This window comes from Mus pahari, chromosome 6 (genome assembly GCF_900095145.1).
Source record: "Mus pahari chromosome 6, PAHARI_EIJ_v1.1, whole genome shotgun sequence".
Classification (NCBI taxonomy): domain Eukaryota; kingdom Metazoa; phylum Chordata; class Mammalia; order Rodentia; family Muridae; genus Mus; species Mus pahari.
In genome coordinates this window covers 36,250,863-36,260,243 of record NC_034595.1, presented here as the reverse complement: position 1 = coordinate 36,260,243, position 9,381 = coordinate 36,250,863, and positions in this window count along the sequence as shown.

Sequence of the window (9,381 nt, the reverse complement as noted above, 5' to 3'; positions counted from 1 at the left end):
AACAAAGCAAAGGTGTGAAGGAAAAACATTGTGTGTGTCAACAGATGACTTCTCAACAAGTTCCAGAAAGAGGGACTGAAGCACAGCACTTGGTACTTTCATCACAAGAAAAACAGTTAATAATGTGTTCTGAAGATTCTTTGAGGGTCCATGCAGCATTTTAAAACAATATTTGGAGCTACCAAGATGGCCCAATGGGTTAACTCATTACTCATATTAGCATGCTAACCGGGCTCAAACCCCAGAACCCACGAAAAGATGAAAAGAGAGAACCCGTTCCACAAAGTTGTTCTCTGAACTCCACATCTGTGTCAAGGCACATGAAAACCCACCCTCACACACCACGCATATATTGACAATAAATAAATAATTTTAAATTCTGGTGTATCTGAATGTAATGACATAGAAAGATTTGTAACATCTATAACCAAGTTTACAGGACAAGGTGAAAAACAATATGTGAAATTTTGATAGGAAAAAAATCTTCAAAATATAATTACAAGTTTGAATATGTATGTACATTTCCCTTGGGTGGGAAAAGGGCTGAGTAAAGACCTGGAGATAAAAACCTATTTTGTTAGAAAAATTTTAACCAGGAGAATATATTCATGTAGTACTTACATAATTAAAATGCACAAAAAGTTTCAAGTAATATAAAAATTAAACAGAGCAGTGCATTAGGAGTACAGGTCATTAGGTTTACACACACATAGTGCTGACTATATAAATTGAGATAAAGAACCTTATTTAAATTACATTCTGATTGTTCACATCAGAAAACACCAGTCCTTGGAAAACCAAGGGTATGGTATGCACACAGGACATGTGACTGCTACCCTCTTGAGACTCTGAAACGTAGGGTCTTGCCACAAGTACACAAGTACACCTGTCACATTTACACTCTCTCTTAGCAGTGTTGCTTAACAGTGGTCTCCTCTCTCACTCTCTTCTAGGAGGCAGAGAGGAGAGAGTAGCCTGTGTGGATGTCATAGCTGATCCATTTTGGAAGGAAGCCAATACCGGTCCTCCCGTTAGGTATAAAGATAATGCACATGGCTCACAGGGCGTGAATCTTGCTAGTTATTGTTCTCAATGCTCTATGCCAGACTTGGATGGAGGTCTTCTGCTTTCTTCTCTTGTGTGCAACTCCTGATCCCATTTTTCTTCTGTCTCCTATGAATTCTTTCTTCTGAACATCTTTCTTTCTCTCTGCTGCAGCCTTCTCTGTGAAATGATGGATTTTAAAGAAAATCTTCTATTCACGCTCCCACCCATTGAACTTCCTCTCCTCAAGCTCAGGTCTTCTTGAATGCTTGGCCCTTCCTCCCTTTTTCCCTCCTCTTCCTCACTACTTCTTCCATTGCCTCCCAACGCTCACAACTTCAGTTCTTCACTTGTCAGTTTGTCACTTTTGCCAAGGTCATTAATTCCCTCCTTTAAGTGAAGGGTCCCATCTCCATCCATCAAGATTGATAGCCTAAGTCCCCGACTAAAAGTCCCCTGGACACTCCTGTGGATTTCTCAGTCCTGGAGCCAGTGTTTCTTGTTGTTCTTTAGGGATCTCCTTGGTCTGATTCTCCTGTCATTTCACCCATAGAAATTTCAACCCAACCCACACGTTCAGTTCTTGCTTTTCAAGAGCTGATCCCACACTGACACCATACCATCAGCCACTTTCCTTGGGTTCCTGGTACACAGTGGCAACATAGCTCCCACATATGAATGCCCTGGAATTTTAGGCTTACTCCTTGTAAATCCAGATTAATCCCCCTCCTCCCTTGTTCTGCTTCTTTGCCCTGAATTTTGTGAACCCTCAAAGTGTCAAAAACATCATCTCTTTCTCCAACCCCTATCAGAAACAGTGCTCATTTCTGTAACTTCCCTTGGTTTCTTGTTCTGTCTTGTTTCCTTGTCACTTGCACACACACACACACACACACACACACACACACACAGCTCTCCCAGATTCTCCCATCAGTGTGACCATCCCAGAGCATAAGGATGTCAGTTAAGGAAGAACATTTTCCTTCTTAGATGCCATCCACGGTACTTCACAATTTCCTGGATTAACCTATAGAGGATTATTTACTAACAAGATCTTTTTACCCTAATTTATGGGTCTAAGAAAAAGAAAGACTTTCCCAAAGTCTGTTTAGAGAGACTGGGCATCCTCAAGAGTCTCTAGAATGTAGAGATCAGAGCATCTCCGGGGCCTGAGCTTTGTCTGCCCTCGTGTCGATTCCCCTCACCCACCTCATCTTTTAAAGATACACACTCCCTCTTTAACCTTCTCTGAGTCTGATAACTTGGTGTCCCTCAACTTCCAAACCATCAAATCTCTGGAGATTGTGGGGATGTGGAGGTCAACCCTGCGAAGGAGAAAGTGGGATGGAGAACAAGGTGCCACAGGCTCCTGGGACTCCTGATCTGCCGTACACGAGTTAGATCTAAGATGGCTCCCAGAACACTGGTGAGAGAGCAAAAGGGAACCAAGGCCAGGGCAGAGGCCACTTCCCTGTCTTCACAGAAGTCCTAACAGGTGGAGAGACACCTGTCCCCTGCACCCTTCACCCGGCTGCTTCTGGGTTATCTAGTCAGGCAGGGTTTTCATTGGGGCATGGTGATGGGCGTGGTGAGATACCATTGGCTGAGGATTTAGGGGCTTGGGATTAGCTCAAACATTGTATGTAAGTTTAGGCACTGCACAGTAAGGTCAGATCTGCAATCTGGTCTCTGAAGTCTGATTCCTGGAATTCATCATGTAACTGTCACATCTCACCTCCAAGCCTTGGACCTGTTCCCGCAGGAGATTTTATTTCTTAGTATGAGCAATGACCACTGGCAGAATGACCAGCCTTGTGTAGGACACATGCTAGATTTCTCCTCTTTAATCTACCCCTCATCCACATGCTGTTGGTATTATCTCTGTTAGTCTGAGGCTCAGAGAGGTGATGAAGTAATGCATCCCATTCAAGGACAGTTAGCCCTTAAAGAAGTAGATTAGTCTATATAATATCATAGTGTATTCTTTCTCAAGTTGGCCAAGCAGGCTGCCCAGCTGTTTCTATTCTAGCCAGGCTACCCACAATATTCTGTTAGAATCTTAAGGACAGCCTGTTTTGGTTCCCATCTTTTCCAACCCTCCATAGAATTTAGGAGGCTCTCAGTAGATGCCTAGAGAAAGCACCTACCCTTCCCACCAGCTCCAGTGTCCTCCGCATGATGCTGCATCTTCATACACGTCAAAATGTGGTGCTTTCCCTCCACCCAGCCCCATGGGCTACCTGGGTGCTAGAACTGTGTGGGGAGCTTCAGGACCATGTTGGCTTGTCTCCATTACATTACTTTCTCTGTACCCAGAGGCGACCCTTATTGAGGAGTGCAGGCTTTGTCAGTCTCTTGTCACCCAAGTCAAAGTGCCTGCCTCTTTCATCAGGAGACACTGTCCATGGAACCTTTTTCCATGGCCTTCAGGCCTCCCAGATGGCTTCATGAACCCTTCCTAACTGGTTTTCCAAGAAAGGCCGAAGGAACAAGACACAGGGCAAACCTGGGAAGCCAAAGATAAATGGTTAAACGCCTGCAGGGCTGCCATCAGGGCATGGTGACCACCCACAGAGCTCCCTGTATTCAATTTGACTATCTAGACTTCCCTCAACCCAGAAACTATTCTCCCATAAACCTATCAAATCAAATCATCATCATAACTTAACATTTGAAAAAATCCCTTCTGGGGCAATGCTTTGCTGCTCTTAGCCATTCCCATGTCGCATGCTGGGCCTTGTCTAGGTTTTCCTAGAGGAAAGTAGCCTTTCCCCAGGAGTGTCCTGTACCTTTCTTTTCTTAGCTCTCATAACTGAGGACTTCGTGTTATTTAAAATCCCCCCTAGATATGTCCTCTGTGAGGTGAGAATGATCTTACTTAGTACCTCTCTGTGGATTTACTAACTGAAGTCATGAGCTCAATGATGTCGATAGGGTTCAGATAATAGGGGTTTCTCTGTGTTTCCTCGCCAAACAGAGCCTTATTCCTGATGTCTTCTTTTTCCATATCTGATCTTTTTTTTTTATTTTTTTTATCAATTTGCTCTTTATTGATAACATGCTTGGCATTGTTCTGGTCTCTAGAAGTACTGAACTGCATGGCCGGCGCCCCGTGACTTCCTGAGCACCTTGCTTGTAGCAGTGTTGAGTGACAGCTTCCTCCAGCCCTATCTGAATGACCCTCTCTCCAATGCCTGTTCCCAGCTGGCAGGGCCACATTTCAGTATCTGCCCTCTGCTTTTACCTCAATTTCTGGTGTCTTTATGCCAAGACTTGTAGCCTGTGGCAGTGTATGATCTGGGAGGAAATAACATGGGGGAAACACACTAAGTACTTAAAGATGCAAGAAGGCTTCTCAAAGTACCCTCATGGAGTCTGAAAAATCATCAACAGTCAAGAAGTAATAGGAGAAGAAATAATCATCATTAAGTAAATCATTCTTCACCATCAATCAAAAAGCTATCAACAGATCAGTAGGTATGTAGAGCAAATTACTGCACTGACTGGATTGCTATCTACATATAGCTTGTAGCCAGATTTGGGTCATTTTGCATGAATTAGTTTAAACCAAATTCCAAGGATTCATGAGCACTGTGGTGGTACTGTATCTTCTAGTGCTATCTTCCTGGTGCTGACGAGATGCTCAGCAAGTTGTAGCAACTCTCTCTCCAAGAGATATCTCTCTCTGTGATACCAAGAACCCCTGAAAGGCTGGCCACTTTTTTTTTTTTTTTTTTGCAAGCTTTCGAGTTTGAATCCTCAGCACAGAGCCTGATATAGACCAGGCTGTTAGTAAATGTTTGTTAAATGGACAAAGAAGTAAACAAAGGGACAGACGAATATGAGGAGAGGGATTTGGGGAAGTTCATTCTGACATATCAGCTCTTGCAGAGCAGAAAGGCTGGGTTCTTGACTGTGATGTGTGAACTATGGGTTCAGAGAATCAAGATCCAGTTTCAGTACTCCCTACCCCATAATGCCATAGAGTCATCTCTGTGTGAGGCCAGCACCCCTCCCCCACTGCGCCACATGATGGGGGGGGGGGCCGGCCTTCTCTGATCAGCCTGCTTTGGAAAACTGCTTGCACCTGGCCTAGAAGAACACAATTAAAAGATGCCGTAAAAATTGACAGATCCCAGTGCGAAGAGCTGAAAATACATTACAATTCCGATCGAACTATAAATAAAGCCCCTAAATTAAATAAATCTCACACAATTATGGATTAAAACATGTTTAGTGTTAATGGCCTTGCACATGGACCCTGACTCCTGAAATTGTTGCTGAGGCTGCATGGCTGCGGGATTGCATCATAATTAACACCAGGCCAGCCTTCAAGGAGCTGGCCTGGAGTTCAACTGTGAGCTTCAGGAAGAGAGGAGGAGGCCCCACTTGGGGCCACTGGCTATTCCTGGGAAGACTCTAACCTGGAGATGGCAGTTACCTCCAAAGACCTGGCTCTGGATGCAGAGGCGTCTGGGTCCTGCCTCATTGGTTCATTTCCTTCCACAAAGGTCCACATGGGCCATGCAAATGGCCCCAAACCAGAAAGAATCATGGAAGAAATACTTGGATGTCCTGTTATTTGCTCATTTCTAATTCATTGCTTAGAAGTCCATATTTGGATACAAATAACCAACAATAATATTATATATTTAGCTAGAGTCTCCCATAGAAATTCTCAAAACAAATTACTTGATCAAGGAAGTCAGTACCATTTCAAACCACAGGCAAGAGGGTTCTAAAGTTCAGAATTCCTTACAAGATGAAAACAAGGAGTCAAGGAACTTTATTTCTATTTCTATCAATTATTATTATTATTATTATTATTATTATTATTATTATTATAATCCAGCATAGAAAAGAGGCTCCAGGGCCTGCACTGGAGAATGGCCCCTTTAGCATGGCCAGGCAGCTGATAGCAGGGCTCTGGAACCTAGTGGTTAGGGTTCCTGGCCAAGCTCTGCCACTTTCTAGGTACAGACTCCTCTGTTTCCATGTGCGCATCCCTGCAGTGATGAGAATACCAGTTGACTGTCTTTAGCTATGCATTCAACTAAGTATTCAACAAAGTATTTATAAAATCAGTCAATCAAATCTCTCTGCAAAACATCAGTAGATGTTTTTCATCTGTATTTCCTGAATAACATGGTAGGATAACAAAATAACTGCGTATGTAGTATTCCTGTGGTTTTTAGGTAGTAGCAGAAGTAATCTAGAGATGCTGAAAGTGTAGAGTGAGGATGGATGGGCATAAGTTATTTGCAAAACCAACATTTTATATAGATTCAATTTGAGGTTTTTTGGGATCCTGTAACCAGTCCTCTTTGGTATTTCTGTTGTCTTATCCGACTCCAAGAGGTTCTGGAAGTCAGATCTCCTTAGCTCTGAAAGGGCTGATTAAGAAAGCTGAGCCCCATGGAGGACTGGCCTTCAACAACTAGAAGACACTATCAGGGTCCCTCAGACGTCCTGGGATAAGGGATGTTCTTAGCTAGAAATGGCTGAATCCTTGACCTATCTTCTTTCTCAAAGTCCTGAGCCAGACTCTTAGAACCATGTTGGTCTCAGCAGATATTTTTGAATGCTCATCTTATCTGGTCATTTTTTTTTTTTTTTTTTTTTGCTTAAAAAAAAAAATGAGAGTGGGTCTCCCTTAGGATAAAGTATAAAGCTCCATAGTGGTGTTTACAAAAGAGGGTAATTGATCTATTTTAATCTCTCCACTTTGTGTCCTGCCTTTCAGTCATATTGACGCTATTTAACAGTATCTCACTGTCGGAGCTCTCTGCTCCGCCACGGAGTTTGCACACTTTCCTAAGCTCCCAGCTTCCTTCCTGTTCTTAGGAAATCTTACCTGGTTGACCTGGAGACTTGAGTTGTATGCTGCATCTGGACAAAGCCTGCCCTGACATAGCTTGCAGAACCTTGGAGCCCTTCCCAGTGTTTCCTCTGGCTCCTGCTCAGCACACACTACCCACACTGGATCTACTGGAGTTGTCCGCTTACAGGCTTCTATCTTTCACAGAGCAATAAGCTCTCAGCGTCAATGGGATGGGGTTTTATTTCCTTCTCTAAATCCCATACATCACAGTCCCTTACTGTGAGTAGCACTCAGGAAACACGCACCAAGTCAATGAATAAGCCGCTCATTCTTGTGTCCCTGCTGCTCTGTGACTGTGGCTTTCAGGTATCACCACAAATGCTTTGCAGGAAGTTCAGGGAAAGATAAGTATGCATCTTCTTCACCCAATCAATACACAGAACCACAGAATATATAAAGAGGATGGTTCTGTAGAATAGGCAGGCTTCCTGTCCTATCCTTCATCCTTTATACCTTCTCCAAAGACCTTATCAGAACAAGACCATAGGATCCTACAGAAGGATCTTTTGTAATGAACTAAGGTAGAGTGTGGAAATGGTGGCATATAATGTGATAATTCTTATTTATCCCCCCCCCCAAATAGCACAGAAAGTCCCTCCCCATTGCAAGCAGGAAGGCAAGACATGACTCCCCATTTAGCTTAGATGCCTGAGTAGAGTCACACGCTTATTTGTGGCTAATTTCCATGCAACGGTGGCCCAGTTGATTGTCAAACAGTTTGGCTAGCAACCCGGTGCAAAACAAGACATGCTTGGACCATTATGTTTTAAGCAGAATCTGCCCACCATCCCCATCATCGAAATAGGATGTGGCGGTACCCTGGTGTGGCAAAGGCTGCTTCCTTAGGTTAAGAAGTCCCTCTGGCAGGATGCCTGGTGGGAGCAAACCAATGGTGTAAAGTTCATAGAAACTGATGCTTGCTAGCAAACTCTGAGTGCTGCAACGGGAAGAGAACTCACTGATTACCAGATCAAACTCCCGGGGACAAGAACCATGGATCCTTAGATAATTCCAAAGAAGTTCATTAATGAGAGAAAGGAAGTGCAAGGATCAGTTTAGACTGAGCATCAGAACACACAATAGCTTCCTCATTTGCTTATATATTCAATCATGACTTATGGAGTACCTACAGTAGCTATCATGGAAGGCCCTCTGCTAGCTGCTGGGAACACAACAGCAGCTTATTGTTTGTGTTTATGACTTTACCCTGAACTCCCTACTTGTAAGCAAGCTTTGCAGGTCAGAGGTTAAACCCGTCTTCCCCACGCTTAACAGAGACCTGGTATTTTCCCTCTAAGATGACAAGCGTCAGGCCCAGGGTGATGAAACAAGTGTGTCTAAATTGAGGCTGTTGTTGGTTGAGTTTTTTTCCCTCACTAAAAGACCGGTTAGTAAATGTGTTTTGTGTTCTTGCGGTCTTTGTTACAAGTTTTTAACCTCTCTTGATAGAGTGCAAAAAAGAGTGACAGATACGACATTGAAAACAGTGTAGTGATGTTTTCAGAAAAAAAAAAAACACAAATTTTCTTATCAAAAACCTGATGGGCAGTGGGGTGGGAGTAGGTGGGTGGGTGGGGGAGCACCCTCATCGAAGCAAGGGGAAGGGGGATGGGATAGGAGTTTGTGGAGGGGAAACTGGGAAAGGGGATAACATTTGAAATGTAAATAAATAAAACAACCAATTTTTTTTAAAAAAGGTGATGGGCTTGATTTTTCCCCCTGATTTTCCTCAGCTGGCTGAGATTTGATTTGATTTTCCATGAAAAACGATGTCTCAGGTCTTCCTTCTACTTTTAAATATTGTTAAAGACACCAAAGAGCTATTGTTTATAAGGATTATATTTATTGATGTTTACATAAATAGATTACTTATGCAAATCTAAAACATATTTATATTACTTAAAATTAACAATAAAAAAATCCATTACGTGGTAGCATAAATAGCACATATTTTCTGGAAAACATCTATGTTTTCAAAGAAAGGAGAGAGCTACCATTTGACCTTTTTGCAAATCTCCTTACTGTCTGGCTTAACAGGAGATAGTTAGATTTGCATGCCTCTGTGTTCAGGCTGATATAGTGTGTTCTTTTGGTGGGAGATTTAATATCAAGGGGAATACCTAGAAAAAGCAAGGAATCATGGACCCTCTAACTATCCTAGAAGACCCTCGGGAAACCCTGCGTACTATGGGTCCTTGGGAAGCTCCACCTTCACAGACAACTCATCTCCCAGCTTCTCTTGCAGCTTTGGTGACCAAGCAACTTAACTTGCTTTAACCAATAAACTCAGAAAAACTGGTTGACATGAATGACCTTCGTTCTTGAAGTTGGAACGACAATAATAATGACTAATTTATTTGTAAATATCGATTAAGTTGTACACACACAAAGCACTGTTTTAGTATGTGAATGGCACACTTAAGCTGTGATGAGAGTTGATTCGAGCTCACAGATCT